At 41.9% G+C, this 21053-nt stretch overlaps 2 protein-coding genes across 8 annotated transcripts in view; one reads left to right on the top strand and one right to left on the bottom strand.

Annotated features, from left to right (window-relative positions):
* RALGPS1 (Ral GEF with PH domain and SH3 binding motif 1) overlaps positions 1-21053 on the bottom strand; it is a 350348-nt gene that overhangs the window by 159684 nt on the left and 169611 nt on the right. The gene's annotated exons all lie outside the window — the stretch shown is intronic.
* ANGPTL2 (angiopoietin like 2) overlaps positions 14211-21053 on the top strand; it is a 30207-nt gene continuing 23364 nt past the window's right edge. Inside the window, exon 1 of the mRNA XM_075835067.1 lies at positions 14211-14738. The gene's annotated coding sequence lies outside the window, so the exon portion shown is untranslated. The remainder of the gene's footprint in view (positions 14739-21053) is intronic.

The raw sequence follows: 21053 nt of genomic DNA, 5'->3' as shown, positions 1-21053 counted from the left end.
GGGCTGTACACATGGCCGTGGCCATTATTTTCAATGAGACCACGGTCGTGTGCATGGCCCCATAGGAATGAATGGGGCCGCAATTCTCCCGTGGATTTTCGGGGGAATTGCGGCTGCAAAAGCACGTTCGTGTGCATGGGGCCTAAGCTGGAAAATGTTTAATATTTTTCCTCAACATTTTAGATTTTTCACTAAGAGTTACTTTAAAGTATCAAGAGATGCAGATAAAACAAAAGGATCTATAATGGCGCTGCTGCTTGTTTGTGGACAAAGTAAGTATCCTTAGGTCAAGTATAGAGTTATGTAAAAAACTATTTATTCGCAACGCGTTTCAGCACCGAACTGGCGCTTTCATCAGGCATAGGGTTACAGAAAAAAGAGACATGTTTATATAGGGCCAGTTCAGATTGGATGATTGGGTAAAAAACCGCGAAAGCACAACAGCAGGTCAAAGTTCAAAATGTACGATCTAATATAACATAATAAAATATGAGTACATAGGGGGCAGGTAAAAGGTATAAATAATAAAAAGCTGTATGTTCTGTCAAAGATTGATTTCGGGGCGCAGTGAGTTAAAAACATGTGCAACGTAAAATGTGTATACTACCAATATCATTTTATTTTTATTAGAAACAATAGTTGGTGCCATCGGGAAGCAGGGGTTGGTAGACATAATTTTATTAAGGGTTTGTGTGTAATGTTTTTCGGGAGTAGTACTGTATGTTGTTTTCAATGTTTACACGTTGCCTCGGGAACCTGAAGAGTTACGGAAGCCGAGGCGCTCCAAAATGAAATGGAACGCAAGGTGAACCGCATTACGCGAAGGGAGGATGAGATGCTCAGACAGGACCGGCGGCGACTACTGAACCGAACTGGAATATGCAGATCGGACAGGGGGTGAGTGAAAAATCAATATCAAATATAGATGAGCTCCAGAAACTTAGGTTAATAGGTTGGTTTATCACTTGTGGGCGTTTATTTGGAAGGAACGTACATCAGTAGTAGTGGGTGACGATAACGGCGGTACGAATGCCCATACCTGTATTAATATGTTTTGGTAACAATTGCCACAGTGTGCATTACTTAGCAGGAGAATTGGATTATTGGTTTGTTATGTAAAATGCATTCCGTGATGTATAATTATTGCCCATCTGGAGGTTGGATATGGCTGAATGCTGTAATAACGAAGAGGTCTACGTGATGTTTTAATCCTGGTTTAGTACATAGTCAGATTGATTAGTCTAGAGATGACTCTGTAATGTCATTTAGACCCAAAGGGTGAAGTGTGTTCATTTTAAAAATCCAGTAGTTTTCTCTTTGTTTTAACTTGCTGAATCTATTTGGGACATCAATACTGATATGTTCTATTGGTGTGATATTGATTTTATTGAATTGGCAGTCATGTATTTGGAGGAAATGTCTAGAAACGCTATGCTTGAGGTATCCATTGTTTATATTGAACCGATGGTTGTTAACTCTGGTTCTTAGACACTGAGTGGTTCTACCAATATATTGCAAACGGCAAGGACATTCTAATAAGTAAATGACATAGGAACTGCCACAATTTAGGAGAGTTTGTATACTGAAGGTTTCGTTGGTAACTGTGGATGTGTAATCAAATTTTCTGTGGCTGATGGAATTGCAGCACAGGCAACGTGAGTGTCCGCATTTATATGACCCTTTGATGCTGGAAAGGAAGTCTGTACTAGTAATAGGATGTTTTCTTACTCTGCTAGGGGCCAAAATATTTTTGAGGGTTAGGGACCGTCTGAAAGTGATATTGGGTTTACATAATAATGTGTCTTTTAGGTACGGATCATTTTTAAGGATGTGCCAATGTTTGGAGAGAATATTCCTGATTGTTTTATTGCCCCTGTTGTAAGTGGTGATGAAGTTGAGATTGGAACTATTTATGCCCAATTTTGAAATCTTGACGGAGGGGTTTAGACAGGACATTTGGGTAAGTTCTGAAGCTTTTGATCGTGCGCCTTTTATGAGATTTATTGGAAAACCTTTGTCTTTGAACCTTTTTTCAAGGACTGCGCATTCTTTGTTAAAGTCATTGTCAGTACTGCAATTTTTCCTAATCCTCCTGAATTGACCAGGCCTCATGCACACGACCATAGCCATGTGCACGGCAGTGATTTTCGGGTCGGCCGGCAGCGGAGTGTCAGCCGTGAGCCGCTCGCAAATCGCGGGCTGTACACATGGCCGTGGCCATTATTTTCAATGAGACCACGGTCGTGTGCATGGCCCCATAGGAATGAATGGGGCCGCAATTCTCCCGTGGATTTTCGGGGGAATTGCGGCTGCAAAAGCACGTTCGTGTGCATGGGGCCTAAGCTGGAAAATGTTTAATTTTTTTCCTCAACATTTTAGATTTTTCACTAAGAGTTACTTTAAAGTATCAAGACACCTGGACTTGCTATGACCTCTTCATTATGGTCTGAACTGAAGACACAACATTTTGTAGTTCATTACTCATATACATTACATCTGGTAGCAGGTATTCGCCATCGATCATGACTAATCTGAGGTTTTGCTCGACTACACGACTGTTGAGATCTCTAAAGGCGCTTCTTAGTGACTCCCATCTCCAGCTTGTAGAGCGCTACCACATGTGTTATCAGGGAGTCCCTCAATCTAATTGCTCTGCTTGTTTAGTCAGGTCTTGTTCAAAGGAGATTAATCAGGAGAAAATAATAAATTAAAAATTAGCAACTCAATTTTAATTATTTTCTTATACTTAAAATAAATAATTTATACTCAACACTTTACAGTCTTGGACAAGTGATGTTGATTTAATGGGTGCTATACTTTTATCTTTAAATAAATGACTGCAGATGGTCGGCGTAGACGGAAAGAGAAATAAAAATGGATATTTATAGGAGTAATGTCTGAAAGAGGCAATTTCTGAGCAAATAATAAATTTCGTTTTTTTTAAAAATCGTTACGTCTTGTGCAGCACCTGAGGGGGCAGGACACAACAGTGGTTGGCGTATTTTTTAATCCATGTCATGCACCGCCACATCAGGCCCTGCACAAAACATAATACAGTATATCAGTCTTGTTTGGAGAATTCCTATAAAACAATGGTCCCCAATATGTGGCTCTTCGGTGGTTGCAAAAGTAAGACTTCCAACATGGCAGGGCATATTGGGGGTTGTAGTTTTACAACAGTTGGAGAGCCAAATGTTAGGAGCACTGCTTAAAAGCACCAATGAGACAGCATGTCGTTCAGTCTATAAAATTTGCGGAGGCTCCAACCATTTCCCTGTTTAAGCCAAGCACTGGTATCCTTGAGGATAAGGCTAATAGAAAGTGACAAGTTAAATTACAATAAATGTAAAGTTCATGCAAACTTTTCAACGTGTCGGACAATGCTCTGTACCTTTAAAGGGGTTGTTCAGTTTTGAAAACCCATGTTCACATACCCTATCAGGAAATTTTGAGTTAACAGGAGAGGGTCTTCTGTTCAGGGACCTCATGTCTTAGCCAGAGTGGAGAACGGTTACAAAAAGCGCCTCTCGCTCTGGAAGACCGGTCCCGCACTACACAAGCAACACAATGATTTCAATAAGAACCGTGTAATGTTTAGCTTTTTCTGTGGTGGCGCTACAGGGGCAGTAAACACTTAGGGCTCATTCACACGAGAGTGAATCTCGTCCGTGTGCTGCGCATTGAAACAACGCAAAGCACACGGGCCCATTGATTTCAATGGGGCTATTCACACATGCGGTGTTTTTCACGCAGCGCGTGCCCGTTGCTTGAAACTCACTGCATGTCCTGTATTGGTGCGTTTTCACGCACCTAGACGCCCATTGAAGTCAATGGGTGTGTGAAAACTACGGATGCACATACGTGTGCTGTCCATGTTTTTACGCACCAATTACATAAAAAAACAAAAGAAGTGCTTGCAAGTGCGTGAAAAACACATGCCACACGCAGCGCACACAGAAAGATTTTACGCGCGTAAATCTGTCACGCTCGTGTGAATGTAGCCTAACTGCTAGGTTTCCCCGCAGCTAATCACTGGGGGTCTCAGCAGGGGGAGACTTTGTGATCTGGACCCTTCTTACATGTAGAGATTGTCCAAAGCCGAAAACTATGTTAGGCCTAATTCACACAAGCGCGTTTCACGTCCGTGTTACGCGCGTGAAAATAACGCACGTCACACGGACCTATGCAAGTCAATGGGGCCATTCAGACATTCAGTGTTTTTCACACAGCGTGTCCTATACTTGTGCGTTTTTTGCGCATCACGTGTGCTGTGCGTGATTTACGCAACAGTTGCTAAAGAAATGATGAGAAAAAGAAAAACACCTCCTTCAGTTTATTTTGCCGACGTAGAAAACGTATGACATACGGATGACATATGCGCGTAAAAAACGCTGACAAGCACCATACACTGATGTCACACGGAACTGCAACGCAGGAAAAAACGCTGCGTTTTTTACGCGCGCAAAACGGACATTAGGCCTTAGAGGTAAACTCTGCTAGAGTGAGAGGGGAGGGTGAATTCATGGTCAAGGGTGGACATTCACTCTAACCTATCACCGCTGCAGTAGTAGGCACATGTTTACATGACTATATGACCTTCTAAATACTACTATAAAATGCGGATATAGAAGTTCAACCATGTCATGTACAGTTAAAACAAAACGATTTTAAGTCTGCAATTTTATACATTTACAGATCTTAATAAAAAAATCTATATTGGTACAGAAAATCCTAGTTATACACACTGCAGGCTACATTTTGCATCAATTGCGTTCTTAACAAGAAAAAAATTTAATTATGGCTTTTTACAGAAAATGTCTCTACGCTTTGCAGAACTGGCACCTTACCCACTTATATCAAATCCCTAATGTTTACTCAGCAATTCATCAGTAGACTTGCACTACCAGTTTTGGCAGAGATCATATCCCAAAATCACACTGTATATAATATGCTTTGAAATAAATGTACAGAGATGTATTTACAGTGCTGCGGAGGCAATGAAACCGAGCTGGAGTAACAGTGGGAAGGATGTAATAATTTACATGTGACCCCATAGGGTGTAAATCTAAATCTTATATTAAGACAAACATCATGACAGATCCTGTAAAATAAGAGATCACAATATTGACACACTCCAAATGATTTGGAGCACAATGGACCACAATAAGTAGGGGACAGTGATATTATATACTGCTCAAGGGTGCATGTTGCCATACCTATGGTAAAGGTCCATGACAACCAGTATAGCCATTGCTATGCAATGACCAGTTGAACAATTCCCAGGGTGGAAGTTTATGGAATTGCTAAGTGAGCAATTCCCCAAAGGCTGCTGGAGACTGTCAGGAATGAGCGTGCAAATAAATCCGCAACCCCAAATCCATCACAACTCTGATCAACGGAATCTAAGGATACTCTATGGTTTTCGCCAGAGCCGACAGCAAGGTTGGTTGGACTTTGCAGCATAGAACACAGGTTATTTTAACAGAGTTCGGTGTTGGATAAGAGGTGTAATGCAGGCAATACCAGAGCAGATAACAAGACAGCAAGAGGGTAAACAGAAAGTCCATATCACAAAGCTAGTGGATATCAGGGATTGCAGAGGTCAAAACCAGCCGGGAGCAGAAAGTCCAAATCAGTAAGCAAAGGGTAATCCAGACAGAAGCCGAGGTACAGTTCCAAAAAGTGCAAATAGTCAAAAGGTACAGGGTATAGTCAGTAGCTTGATCAAACACATGGAAACAAGGAAAATCACAAGCAAAGAAAACAGAAACAACCCAGATTTAAATACTCCACCCTTCAATCTGATAAGAAGAAAGACAGAAAAGTGGGATAGCCTCAACAACTAAAACCAGAACCCCCCAGAAGCTAGACTAGTAGTCATGGTAATCTTAAAGGGACAGATGTTTCCTAACAGCCACTATATCAGCTACCATATCCAACTTTTCAAAGCTCCAGAGAAGCAAGGGTGACCAACCCTATGAAAGCCAAATTGGTTGTCATCCACATAAATTGTCACCATTATATTTAAGATATTCCAAAAAGAAGGGGTTTTTAGGTTAACAAACTTACTTTAGGCCCATTGAAACTATTAAATTAGAATTATTTGTTAGGGTTTAAATAATTATTGGGTAAAACAAAACAAAAAAAAGGCGGACTATAAAAACTCCATTGTAAATGTGATTCCTATTGGAGCCTGGCATTTAAACCTTCCTCTCGTCTGTCATTCGTGCCATTAATCAGGACCACTTTCATCTTTTTGGTATAAGGTTGTCCTGGTTGCACTTGTATTGCTGTAGGTCTATGGCCTTTTAAGTCCCACACAAGTGAATGGAGCTGATCTTCTAAAGAAGGATTCACAGTGTAATTAACGATGCCGGGAGTGCCTTTGATCTACATAAATGCTGCTGCTACAAATAAAGATATCACTTTAATGACTGCCAACTGTCCAATAAATACCTCAAAAGTAGCACAATACAAGCAGAGTGGCCATCCCATGTATTGTGCTTTTACCAAAAGAGCCAGGGTTTCTATCGACAATGAAAACTAAAACGGGGCAATGAACATGTACATGCACTTCAGTATTCACTTGTACCTTGTTTTCCTATAGCACAAGGGTGTACATACCATAGAGGCGGCACATGTGACTGCTATCAGGCCCTTGGAAAGACAAGGCCAAGGCTTGGTTGGTCCCAACCGCTTTGCTAGGAACTGTGTAGGACTCCCCTTTCCAGAGGGAATGCATTGTAAAATAGGCCCAAGGGTCATGGACCCTTTTAGTATAAGGGCATGACCACACGTGGCGGATTTCCTCCGCAACTGTCCGCATCAATGCCGCACAGAATCTGCGTTGCAGATTCTGCTGCGGATCTGCACAAAATGTGCAGAAAATTGATGCGGACTGGCCGCTGCGGACTGCAGGAAAAGTGCTTCCCTTCTCCCTATTCAGTGCAGGATAGAGAGAAGGGACAGCACTTTCCCTAGTGAAAGTCAAAGAAATTCATACTTACCGCCCGTTGTCTTGGTGACGCGTCCCTCTTTCGGCATCCAGCCCGACCTCCCTGGATGACGCTCCAGTCCATGTGACCGCTGCAGCCTGTGCTTGGCCTGTGATTGGCTGCAGCCGTCACTTAGAATGAAACGTCATCCTGGGAGGCCGGACTGGAGACAGACGCAGGGAGTTCTCGGTAAGTATGAACTTATATGTTTTTTTACAGATACATGTATATTGAGATCGGTAGTCACTGTCCCGGGTGCAGAAACAGTTACTGCCGATCGCGTAACTCTTTCAGCACCCTGGACAGTGACTATTTACAGACGTCTCCTAGCAACGCTCCCGTCATTACGGGAGCCCCATTGACTTCCTCAGTCTGGCTGTAGACCTAGAAATACATAGGTCCAGCCAGAATGAAGAAATGTCATGGTAGTAAAAACAATACGCTCCGCAGCACACATAAGATCTGCGGACTTCATTGCGGAATTTTGACTCTCCATTGAAGTCAATGGAGAAATTCCGCCATGAGTCCGCAACCAGTCCGCCACTGCTCCGCAACAGACAGAGCATGCTGCGGACACCAAATTCCGCTCCGCAGCCTATGCTCCGCAGCGGAATTTTCAGCCTAGTCTAAACGAACACTGCTAAATTAAAGTGTAAGTCAATGGACAAACGGCACCGCTGCGGATTAACGCTGCGGAGTGTCCGCAGCGGAATTTCAGTGAAATTCCGCCACGTGTGAACCCGCCCTAATAATAAATGTATTCATCTGTTCATTCTGAATAGCTTTTCTGTGTCCCCTCACAATTTGGTGCACTGCAGTAATCTGGTAGGAACCTATAGCACTGTTTATTGTGAGACTCCTGGTTCATGAATAGAATGCCAGAGCTACAAAACTGATAGAATTACTTTTAATACATTGGAAGTTGAAGTTCTGCACATTACTGCACATTTATTTTTTTATAGTGAATTTTCAGCAACAAACCTCAGACATTATTAGTGAAGTCAGTTTTATAACCTCTGGGCTTGATTAGTTGTGACTCATTCTGAGAATTTTACAGGGTTGCCCAAAACACAATTAGTCTCTAGTCCACGGTGGCGCTTTCAAAAGAGATTCTGACTGTGATCATTGGCCAAGCCCCTCTTCCACGCATTTGTCAGTGACCAAAAATGGGGGCGGGCTGGCTGCTCTACACGCTCCTATTAGTAAACGGTCATCGCAGCAGCTTGGAAACAATTACTGTTACTTTGAATGTTTTTTTTTTTTACATCCGGTGCTAGTTTTATTAGTCCAACTAAAAGAACGTTCTATCAATAGAACAAAAACATGTCTTTGACCACAAGTCCACTGTTCCTGGGTAATAACGCTCAACTTTTTTTAAAACACAAAAAATACAACATAAATAAACCCAGGCTATGCACAAGTCAAACTAAGAGCAGAAGGAGCGGAAATAAACTTATCGTTTACAGACTGCAGTTTTTTCTACAGATAAAAGGTATGGTGACCAATTGTATTGCCCTAAAATAAAAATGAAGCAACTTTGCAAATAGTCTTGATGAACAATCCCCTACTATTATGTGTATACAGCTCCAATGCAGACCTATGTGTCTCCATAGTTACAGACTACAAACAAACCAACCAACCAACCAACCAACCAACCAACCAACCAACCAACTAACTAACTAACTAACTAACTAACTAACTAACCAACCAACCAACCAACCCTGTATATCTGATGCTGCGGTCATCTGTTACTCCCTTTTGTTTTCCTACAGATGAGGCACATAACCTACAAGGAATTTACAATTAGGAAAGACTACTGCCTAATGTTACTGTGCTGCATGGTGGGTGGGAGAGGGGGTAACTGACCATTACTACCTACCCCCCTATATTGGAAAAGGCCACAGGCCTGTTTGACACACACGACGTTAGAAGTGATACGCATTTCAGGCTCGAAAAACGACTGATATAATGATAAGAGGTTTGCGCCGCCATCATGACGCAATATGTCAGCACCAAAATCATCACAGGGAAAAATAAGAGCATAAGGTTAAGCAGTTAGTTACAAATACAGAGAAAAGCTACATCGATGTGTTAGTTTTGGCCTTGACAGGAGCCTTCCTGTTACCTAATATTCTGCAGTTAGTATTAAACATTGCTGATCGCTGGCGAGTTGCTGCTTTTCTGCTAAATTACACAACAAATAAGAGAACATATCTCACAATGCTATCAAACAGGTGTTGATGGAAAGCAAACATCTGATGTCAGGCTGCCGGGGCTTGTGTTGGCAATGAATCCTTCATACTGCGCATTTCAGGAGCTCCTGGATTATGAACCATCATTATTCATGGAAAAGGCTACACAGGAGCAATTCATCTGCTGCACTGTATATAAGCTGAAGCCGGGAGTCTGCGAAATATTTAATTGCTTCGTGATTATTGGTGCTAATTACATTTTCATGGAGTTTACGCAAGCACTGAAAGACATGGTGATGGGGATGTGGATCCACGAACAGAGAATTATTTCATGTGATCACAGTAAACTTTGGATGAGGCTTTAGAGATTAAATACTGGGACGGATAAATTCTGCAATTATAGCCGTCAGTGATTAGTAAATGACCGATTAGCAAATTGGCTAATTTGCTTAATAAACATAATAATAAAAAAAACCATCTAATTTCTACTGAAGAAAACATGTCATCACAGATTACAGAAGACTACTGTAGCCACACATTCACTTTCACTCATTACGTTCCAAGTATGTGGCCACTGTCTTAAAGGGAAACTCCAGGATTCCCAATTAAATGATCCTTTCGTTGCCCTAATAGTATTTGCCAGGCTTGTGCTTTTTAGGCAGGGTTCAAGGAAGTTTCATCAGCAGCCTAAAAAAAGGCGCCATCTGCAGGAGGTAAAATGTGAAATGGCACTGGAAGCAGAATGTGAAATGGCGCAACCCCCTTGCCCAAACTGGGGATGGGAAAGTGATGAGATGGACTGAAGACCTGCCAAAATTTTCCCTTCTACAGGGTAGGATTGCCACCTGGGTAACAGTTTTCAACTTTCCCTTAATGGATAGTGTGACTGGCAGGGATCCATACTCTCCTGTGGAGATCCAGCGATGTCATGCGCAGCACAGCAGGAGGGCTACACATGTATATTCATGCATTCTGGGGTAAAAAGTTAACTGGTCCCCATTACTGGAGCGTATGATCCACATGGAAAATTGAAGACAAATTTTTTTTATGAATATCTGGATAGAGATTATTAGTACAAACTATTGTTTCTCGTTGTATAGGCAAAATTATGAGCACATCTATGAGCCGTGTACAATTTCTTGGTGCGACCTCTCCTGTGGATCTGGAATATCTATGTATTTAGAGATTAGACTGCTGTGGATTAATGTCCCATCTTGCAGTGTTGGAAGTCAATAGGATCATGGAGAAATAATAGCTCAACAACCACTATGAAACAAAGGTTGTTCAACCCGACTGTACAAATCATTCCAGCAATGGAGACGCTTCAAATATTAATGTTGTACAGAAATTTCAAGCATGACAGATACAGAAAACTCATTTGTATACATGCCACGATTTCTTTTATCCGTTTCTAAGCATGACACGGATACAATGTTGCACATAATTTGCAAGCACTTAAAAGTTTCCGCTTAGATGACAATTAGCCAAGTGCCTGTCGAAGGAATGTCTGCTTTCCAAATAAACCGTTTTGGACAGAAGAACAATTTACACATCCAGAGACCACGTTGCTCTTTTGGTCTCTGGTGGTTAATTCTCGATTTATCCTTTCAATGTCAATAACTTCAACAGACGGCAATTTTCTTTAATAATGGGTCTTGAGACAGACTGCAAGAAAGATTGGAAACAAGCGCTATTACGAGCTTATCCAGTGGGAATGTATCTGCTTTGATCAGAAGAGGCTCAGATCTCCATCAATGACCGGCCTTATCTCACTGTCTCATGTGCATCTGAGAGAACATAAAACTCCACCACTGCTGGCAACGCTGAGCGGTAATTATCGTGATCTAAAAAAGAACTTTGTAAGGAAGGTCGTCCAATGGGAAGATTTCTGGTTATCTATGAACTACTACCACCTTTCCATCTCCAGTCCCCCCTTCATCGGACGTAAAATAAAAAACATGTAAACTCACCTCACTGCTTCTCGTCTCCCGCTCCCTCAGCATGCCGGAGCTCATACAAGGTCCAGCTTCAGATCCTTATATGTGACGCAACACTCAGCATCCTAAATATGCTGCATCACGTGCAACGTCTTGACGCTGCCCACACTAAGTACGTCGTACGAACTGAAGCATGCTATGGGAGCCTGAGGGGAGAAGAGGCGTGAGAAGGGCATACTTATAGTATACTTATTTATATACTTATTTATTTTTATTGTCCAATGGGGATGGGGAATGGGAAACAGGGTAGTCTGATAGGGAAAAAGGGACATGGTACAGGCCCAGCACTGGCCTCTTCCTTACTACGCCCCACAGGGTGAAATCTCCTAGCGGGCGTATATTTTTTGCTATAATCAATGCCAATTTTCTGGCATAAATTATAAAAAATTTATCGGGCTGCAAATGCCCCTTTGTTTTTCAAAAGTGGCGTAATGCCCAAGTCGCAATTTACAATTAAAATTGCGACATTTTTGGGCAAAAACGGTCATGGAAAGATTGATAAATTCCCATTGAGTTACATGCATTGTGATGCACAATGGTTAAGGCTCCTGTACATGGTTTCGTTTTTCAAACCACCAGCGAATGATAAGCATTTTGAAAAATGATGGCTTACAATTTGATGGTCGTTTCTATTTCTCCAGATGAGGAGCATCATTGCTGCCTAGCAATGGCACTCGGGAGAAGCATGCACTGGGCAGAAATGCCACTCCGATGCCGGTTTACAGCAGTTACATTTACTAAATGTGCCACCGATAGCAATTGATCAATAAAAATATTTTATCAATGAGTGTTTTCGTTGCTCTCCTCCATTCACACTGGCCAATTGTCACTTGGAAACTAAGGAGGTGAACTAATAGTCAGCAGTAGTTGTCTAGTTCTGTCCAGAATAACTAAAAAAACAAATTTGATTTGTATTTCAACATGTCAATGAAAAATTTGCAACTGCTGCACAATTTTTGGTGGCCAAAATGTTGCAGCCGCGTTAGGTTGTTCAACCTGTTGAGGCTTGGAGCCTCGCGACTAGCAGCCAAGAAATATTAGAGCTGTATACGTGGAAGGAATGAAATAAAGTAATAAACTTAACACAATAAAATAAAATATTATGTAAAACCCCCCCCCCCCCCAAAAAAAAGTTCCTTTGACGCTCTCTTCTCTTTGAATCCCTATACCTTTCACCCCAACAAACTTCTGTACAGAGAGCAGTGGGTTCGGATAATTTATTACATTAAAAAAGGAGCCTTCATTTGGGTAAAAAGATTAGATTGCAGAAGGTCTGAAGCAGCACAAGGAAAAGAAACGACAAAGCGTGCGAGGAATTCTCTGGTGAAGCCCCCACAAAAGAGGGTTTTCTCACTCATCAGCAGAACAGCTACAGAAATTCTGGCACGAGCACAAAGCAACAAACTGCTGCCAAGATCTATGTGAAATTAAGAGAGATGAATTGGGTAAAATAATATATGTCAGAGTGAGACGGATATGACACCTTGTCAAGAAGTCACTCTTTTTTGCTTTAATAATTTGAATGTCTGGTCAAGGATTCTATTGAAAATAGTTCTTCATAGGGAGGCCTATCATGGATGTAGAGGGACCAATACGTGCATCAGGGGCCAATGGGAATAGACAAAAGGATTCAGATATCTCTGGTGCAATGAACGAGGTAAGTGCATGTGATATTAAGAACGATCGGCATAATCCTTTTTCAGGAAAATGCTGAATTTAAATACTCCAGAGGCTAAAGCTGGCCATAAACAGAAGATTGTGATTGTCCGCAATGTGGCCGATCAATTGTCCGAGGGATCGTTCGTATTAACGATCCCACCAGCTACATAAAAGACAAAACTTGCCGATCAGGGAGTCCGTTTTTTAACTGGCCGATCATGCTATATACATGTAGCTTCCGCCTGGCACGGCTGAAATCTTCCAACCCAGCCGATCACAATATCGGCAGACAGAAGTCTGCCACCAGACGTCAAAACCGTTCCTTCACGTCAAGTTTACAAATGATAGTTGACTAAATATCAGCCAACTTTTCTCTTATGTGTATTGCCAGCTATAGAGTGCCTTTTCCATCAGGTTGGCAGATACATGCACAGTTTCTTCTCACAGTTGTATTTGTGGAACTTAGAACCGAAGCCAGTCAGTATTGACACTCACAGCACAATCTCAAGGTGTAGATTTTGTAGTGTGGGTTCAAAATAACTCAGTCACTGCCATTTACTTATGAAGCACATCCCACCCCTGATCCAGGAGCTCCTGCTGCTGAGACCGGCCGAGGTCCATGCACTCAGATATGCTGCTCTTTTTGCAGTTGCACATCTGAAGTCAGTTTAGTAAGGGGTCAGTCATTTCCTTAATAGCTACGAACGTCTACAATCCTGATCATTCATGCAAATGCCCAACACCAAACCAGCCTGACATAGGAAGTCAGTTCACCCTTCAAGTAGACTCATTAGTGCATTAAAAACAACGATACAGAAGTTAAAACAAAAAGACTTCTGTCCAGCACAGAGATTCTCTTAAAATTTTTGCATGATATAAAATCCAACTTGCCCTTACACATTTTGTGGTGCACTGTCACTATGACCAAAAGGTCTCGAAATGCGTAAGCGGTGGTGGTCTTGGGGAATTTTTGTGATGTTATGTGATGTGCAACCTCTTGTGATGGACAATCCACTTTGTCTAGTAAACAAGAAGGAAATAAAGTGTGTATTTATTCATTACAGAAAATCGGGAAATGTCCATGGTATGTCTGACAGTGTTCCTAGAAACAAGAGACTCCTGACATCCCTGGTCATTACAGCTACGTCTTGGACTTTCCTCTCGGTCAAGTTTGCCCAGTTGCTTCTTCAGGGACACTGTGCATTTTTCACCCCGCAGGTCGACAATTGTGTTGCAGGCAAAGGCTGCCAGGGAGGAGGGAGGTGGAGCTCCTGTATGCCAAATTAGTTTTCACTAAGAGAACCATGACATCACCATTTTAAGGTTGTGATTCAGCCGCCCTCCCATGTTTGTGGTCAGAAGGGGAAGGGGGGGCTGTGTGCCTGTGTCTCCTGCTGGCGTATCTCTCACTTTTGTGGGAGTGGAGGAAATCTACTGTCCAACCATAGACCTTGCAGCTTTTTACATGCTGGGTACAACTTTACTTTTTTTTTTCCTCTCTCTTACTCTTTCCAGATCATGTAATTTCACCACAAAAGAGCTGAGGAGCTCAGGTTCAAATAAGGCTGTCAGAAAGAAACGTGCAGTGGGATAAAAGATGGGCTCTGGATCCAGGGATGGGATGGGGAATAGCTTGTTCCAAGGCAGCAGGTAACGTCATGCCCTGCTAAGAAGCAAGAACATGCTAGTGCAATAAAACAGACTGCAACCACAGCAACAAACTTAGCATTACCATACATAAGAAACTTCAAGGATTTTTTTTGCTTGTGTTTTTTAACTGGAGAACCTTTAGGAGATCAGAGTTTACTGGAAGAACTGACCACATTTAAATAAGACATCCCCAAGTGATGTCCACCATCTGATCAAGAAAGAAAGAAGCCGGAGATCCTGGCAAGGTATGCACTAACATCCTCGGTAATCGTGTTGGTAATGTTCATAATTTGGCACAACTCGTTGTGCTATTACAGTGCGTTAGCTGTATTTTTGCATAGGACTGCATGTAAACTGACTTATCTTAAAGGGGTATTCCCATCTTATAAAGATGATACTAGGATATGCCATCATTTTTATGATCGGTGGGGGTTCAACCGCTTGGACCCCTGCGATCCTGTGAGTGAAAAGGCTGCAGTGCTACTTTAGTGCTGCAGCCCCTTCACTGTTTTGACCTGCACATCGGTCCACTGGCACCCACTGTGCAGGGAGTGGGTGAGTTATACAGATGCATAAAAAGTACTACCCCCCCCACAAATACTTAAATGCTAGATCTACATATTATCTGTCTTGTTTTCTGTATTTTATGTTCCATGAAACACTGTAACCCAAGCAATGACAAAAGATGCACATTTTAGACAAAGAGAACAAAAAAACAAAAAAAAGAGCACAACATAAAGTTACTAGGTGGGAGGATATTAGGAAATATGTGCAAACTGCTGCAGAGAAAAGAAAGGCATGTGAAGGTTTAAACCAACTGCATGGAGTGCAAACACTTTATTAACCTTATGGTTTTCCAGAATCAACGGCCCCCAAATGGTCCATAGGTGACTATACTGTAGACGCGTAAGATGCTGCCATCACCATAACAACTGGAAGAAGCACTTACTTTTGCTGAGTGAGATCTCTTCTAAGGTTAGGTCATTTTATCAGTTTATCCCCCACTTTTTTTTGCATGACTTTATTGACAAACATGAAATCTAACAGAGCACCCAAAGGACACAGACTGTAATTCTAATATATGGTAACAAGTATTCCTCAATGGCAGGATGCATGGGAGATGCCGGTGGAGAATCCATCACTTGTAGAGTTAATTATTAACAGACTATCCATGCTGTGCCAGTGTAGATACAGTGTATCGGGACTGAAGACAAGTAGCCACATTCATTATATTCTCACTGGATAATGTTTCACATGGATTATGGCATTTGTGCTGATATAGAGATGTCTGTGTGACAATAGAGGAAGGCTGGGGGGAGGTTGTTGGTATTTAACCATTTAATACATGAACTGGGACTGATCTAGTCTATAGTCTTCTCTGTTTGCCTTCCTGTACCTCTCTTCAGCTGGGGCTGGACAATGTATTGCTAGTACAGAGCACATTGGGAAGAGTAGTTCTGCAAGAACCAAGTAAATAAAAGGTAAAATATCTGGAAAATAGATTACAACTCCTAACATGCTCTGTACAAGCAATGCCAGTACAAAAACCCTGTCTAATACATTGTCATACAGTTACATTGATGGAGGATTAGCTGTAAGACTGGTTTTTATGTATTAGGTGCTATAATAGTGGCAAGAAATTTGTCTCTCGATCAGGAATTATTCTTTTCCCATAATATTCTGCATGCACACAGCAAGTAATACTAAGAAGCAAAAAAGGAAGTAACAAACATCATGCCTGGTCTGAAGAGCTTGCATTCTAGTCTGCTTGCTCAATGACTGTTCCATGAGCCAGAAAGGCTTGGATCCTTAGGACACATGATCTGTGTACTCTATGATTAAAATCCAGCCATATAAAGTCTTCATAGACTTAAAGTTGTTATATGGTACTATGAATACTCTCTACACTAATCTCAATGCATGGTCACTGTATTTTTGGGAATAGAGGAAAATAAAGGCAACTTTTTTTTTTAAATATATATATGGGGGCTTAGTGCTTGTCATTACATCCACATAAAATTTAGATTTAATTCCGCTCAGGTCACTATCGGCATGGATTTTGTATGTTGCTGATAAGTTAACAGGATTCTCTCTACATTTTAATACTAGTCAATTCTCCGGTCCCGGCTCTTTCAAAAACAAGACTCAAAGTCTTCTGAGGTGTTCTCTAAACTGGGGCACATCTGCATTTTACTGGTCTCCTCCCCATAATAAACCATTAAGTGCTCTATTCTTTTAGCCGAGATCTTGAACTGTACAGCCTACAATTTCCTCAATGTCCAAGACCTTATCTAGATATGACCTCTGGTGTCTCGGACTGTAGGGGTCCCGGAAAAAGAATTTAAAAGATGGATCAAGTTTCTGGTCATCTGTCATTTGTCTGACACTCAATCCTCCGTTCGACAATCCAGGGATCAGTGAACTAGCAGAGAAAAGTTTAACTTTGTTGAGATAAAGGCTTACAGAGTGTTCATTGTAGCTCATTTAGATAGAACAGATAAGGGCTCCAGGCAGCTGCCTCAGGACATCTGATCCTCTCCTGCATTATGCTATGGGCCGCGGGCTCATAGGGGCACAACTACTTAGCATTTTATGGTAGACAGGCAATACAGAGAAGCCACTCACCCATGCAACCATCTAAACACAGGTTTGGGTCGTGTGGCTACAAAGCGACATCTCATTTCTAGAGTCTAAAGAGAAGTAAAAGGAGTTTCCTTATTAGATTTCCAATAAAATCTAATTACCGTATAAGTTGCGTGCAATAAAGTATTTTGTGTTGGGTTTAGAAGGGCGCTGAGCTGATGTAATCAAGCGAGACAAAGTAACTTTCACAAGAGTTATTGTTCTTTGTCTGCCGATGCAGAACCAAATGATCCCACATTGCCATATAGCTTCTGCTGGAATTCAGGGATATTTCATGTTCTATTATAATACTACAAGCGGGGTTATAAATATAGCATTATCCGCACTATTCAGCGGAGCTTGCAATCTAAGAGGAAGGTTTAAATAGCAGCCACAGGGATGGTTGCTCCTGGAGAGCCAGGCAGCTGAACAAACCATATGAAGCCCCCCCACCCCTAACTCCTCACTGAGTGAAAAGTTCACGGCAGCAAGGATTCAACATTGTACAAAGTTATGTGTGTAAGCACTGGCCACATTAAATGAAAAGAACGTCTCATTCTACTATAAATATACAGTGTTACAAGCCTGCACAGAGAACCATATTATCTATGTATATTTGCATTATTGCAAAATTGAGTAATAAACAGAGTGGTAAAAAAAGAAAAATTAATTAGTGCATACCAAACCTATGAAATACGAATATATATTATGGACTGGAGGTATCCGCACTTCTTTTCATTATAAAATACATTTAATAACTCTACAATTTAAAAAATGATTAAAAGGGCAACTAAACGTTCAACAAACTTCTGACATGTCAAGTTTTGATATGTGGGGGCCTGAGCACTGAGACCCCCACCAATCGCTAAAACGAAGCAGCACAATCGCTCGTGTGAGCGCTGAGCCGCTTAGTTTCTGTTCGGCTTTTTCCGGAAAGCCGATGTAGCGGTGTATGGGCTCATAGACTTTCCATTGAGCCCGTACACCGCTACATTGATTTCTGGAAAAAGCCGAACAGAAACTAAGCGGCTCAGGGCACGCACAAGCAATTCTGCCGCTTCGTTTTAGCGTTTGGTGGGGGTCTCAGTGCTCGGTCACCAACCAATCAAAACTTCTGACATATCACTATAACACGCCAAAGGTTTGTTGAGTGTTTAGTAACCCTTTAAGTGTCTATATGTTTTTCCTGCATTACACCTTTCTTGCCACTAGGAGCACTATCACCATCTGACTAAATTTTGGTTGAAAAGACGCCTCAAGTAATGAATGTGGATATACAAAGAACAGAGGCTCCACAAAAAGTGAATTTCCTCTGTCCATCAAAAAGATACTTTTAGAAAGTACAGATTTATTTATATGATTGTTGTAATAACCTTGATCATATTGCCCTTAGATGGAACCAATGTACATGCAGACCTATCTGCGGGCATCATATTATAGTGCTTTGCAGGTTGAGCAAAAGATTCAGTATAACTTGAACATTGTTTATTTAAACCTTTGTATATTCTGGGCTTTGGAGTCCAGTGGGTGGTCTTAATCACTGATTGACAGCTATCTCTGTATTTACACTCATACAGGGATGGCTGTCAATCACTGTGTAGGACCGCCCACTGGACTCCTAAGCCCAGAATAAGCAGAGATTTCAATGAATTATGTTACATTGTTATACTGAATCTTTTGCTTCTAAACTGTTTTCCTACTCCTGCTCTATAACACACTGCCCCAAGATTGGACTACAATTTCAAGTTTCCCTCTAGGCAATACCCATATTGTAATGATGGGGGTAGGGAAACGGACAAGTGAGCCCTAATCTACCCGCCACTCTGTCCCTGCCTACTTGCAACGACCCGCCCTAGGCGACGGGGTACAACTGGGCGGCGGTCCTTACGCTCAGTAAGTGCACGAGACAAACAGACAAGGGAACACAAAGCAAAGGGAAAGGAGTTGCCCACGGCAACACCGTGAGCAACAAGAGTGGTGAACGAGCCGAGTCAAACCAGGAGTGCACGAGGTACCAAACGCAGAGCAGGAGAGTAGTCAGTAAGCCGGGGTCAGTATGGAGCAGGATCAAATAATTAGAAGCTGTAGCAGGGCCAAGAAACCACACGAGAAGAATCACAAGCAAAGGAGGAACAGGAAAGGCAGGTATAAATAGACAGAGGGCGGGAGCTAGCTCCGTCTGGCCAGGCTGCGATAGGTTCTCCCACTCCTAAGCCTGCCATCCTGAGTGGTGGAAGATGGAGTCAGTCTCAGAGACATAGACTCAGGTGCAGACTGATTACCTATGGGCGTGGATACAGAAGCTGTGCCTGGCAGATCCTTTACACATATAATGGAGAATCGCCCATCAGCAATGCACTGATCCCATAGTGTGCCGTGTTGTTAACTATCATCTATCGAGAGCGGAGGCCACCAAATTGCTCAATAACAATGAATATCATTAGTAAAGCCACAGTATGGCTCCTTGTACAAGCAAGATGACATATCAATAAGACATGCTATAAGAGTCACACTGGAAAGTGGATTTAAGAGGTACTGTCACCAGTTTTCATTAGGAGAGGATGGTGCATGAGAAGGTTTGCTTTCCTTGGTGATGTGACTCTCATGACATTTCCTCATTAGTTAATAGGTTCTTCATTCTACTTCATGAACAAGCCATGCAAGCAGCTCCTAGTTATAGGCACAATGCCAGAGGTGACCAGGCTGGATCACTATGCTCTAGTGGGGACCAGCATAGTCACCATGCATGTTACTGAAGTGCTGTGAGCACCTATTGCCGATATACCACCAGCACGTCCAAAAGGGGAACATGATCCTGGTCCTCATCCATAATTATGCAGCAACAGGTAATCATTGACAAGCTAAGGAAAAGCTGTCCTTTCAGATCCATAGGTTATACTTTTTCAATCCTCCCTCACTGACTTTGTACCTTGGAGAGTCTTTACACAATGGCCAAGAACAAAGACTATTTACAACCTGAACGTTCAGTAATTTATAGCACTTTAATTCATTCCAGACTATAACCGCGACGAGAAATTGTGCTCCAAGGTGTATGATGTCTTCTTACTTCACTATATATCACACAGCCGTGTCTACTGCATGATAATGTATATGACTCACAGACTTACCACACGCCTATGAATCACTAACTATACATTGGAAATGATGCCAGGAAGACATGTACTGTACTCACTGCAAGGAGCTGGCCAACTATAACAGAGTGCCATCATCTTAATGTTTTTTAGGAGAATCTCTACCATCCCACCTCTCAAGCTTAATTGCCATGTTGCAGCTACAGTTAATATTTGCTATCATTTTGGCCTCAAGCTAATGGAATATATAGCAGCACGCAGAGTCCCTACAGTTCTGTATTACGGAGCCGTAGGTGCTCCATGGTGCCTTCCTATGGTGCCTCTGTGAAGTGCCTTATTCTCTCCTACAGGCAGTGCTTGCAGGAGAGAATCCACTCATAACACAGCATGCAATGCCACAGTTTTCCTTTCCTGGATTTCATATGAATCTGTAAAAAAAAACAAAACCCCCAGGTGTCTGTATGAAATCGGAGGTATAGGCTTATAGATTTCTATGGGTGTCGCATAACAAATCCATACAACACGCATCCGTACAACGGTCGTGTACAGAAGGCCAGAAGCAGTTATGTATAAAGTTTTTTTTATCTAGACAATGTCCCAATATTTATCTGGAACAGCTGGGTGACTACCTGGTAATATGAAAGAATCTACAGCTCATAAAGAGTTTGTCATACCGCCTTCTAACAAAGACAAATCTGCCTAGTTATACAATACAAGAATGAGGGATAGAAAATAGAATAACCTGGCAAATTTTCGATTTAAAAGTCGGTGACTGCTGGGTGACAACCCCTATGGAAGCTGTATGCCTCCTACTCAGTCAACCTTTTTTTTGTTTAAATTGAAATA

This window comes from Rhinoderma darwinii, chromosome 8 (genome assembly GCF_050947455.1).
Source record: "Rhinoderma darwinii isolate aRhiDar2 chromosome 8, aRhiDar2.hap1, whole genome shotgun sequence".
Classification (NCBI taxonomy): Eukaryota; Metazoa; Chordata; class Amphibia; order Anura; family Rhinodermatidae; genus Rhinoderma; species Rhinoderma darwinii.
This window is presented reverse-complemented; position numbering and strand designations above follow the sequence as displayed.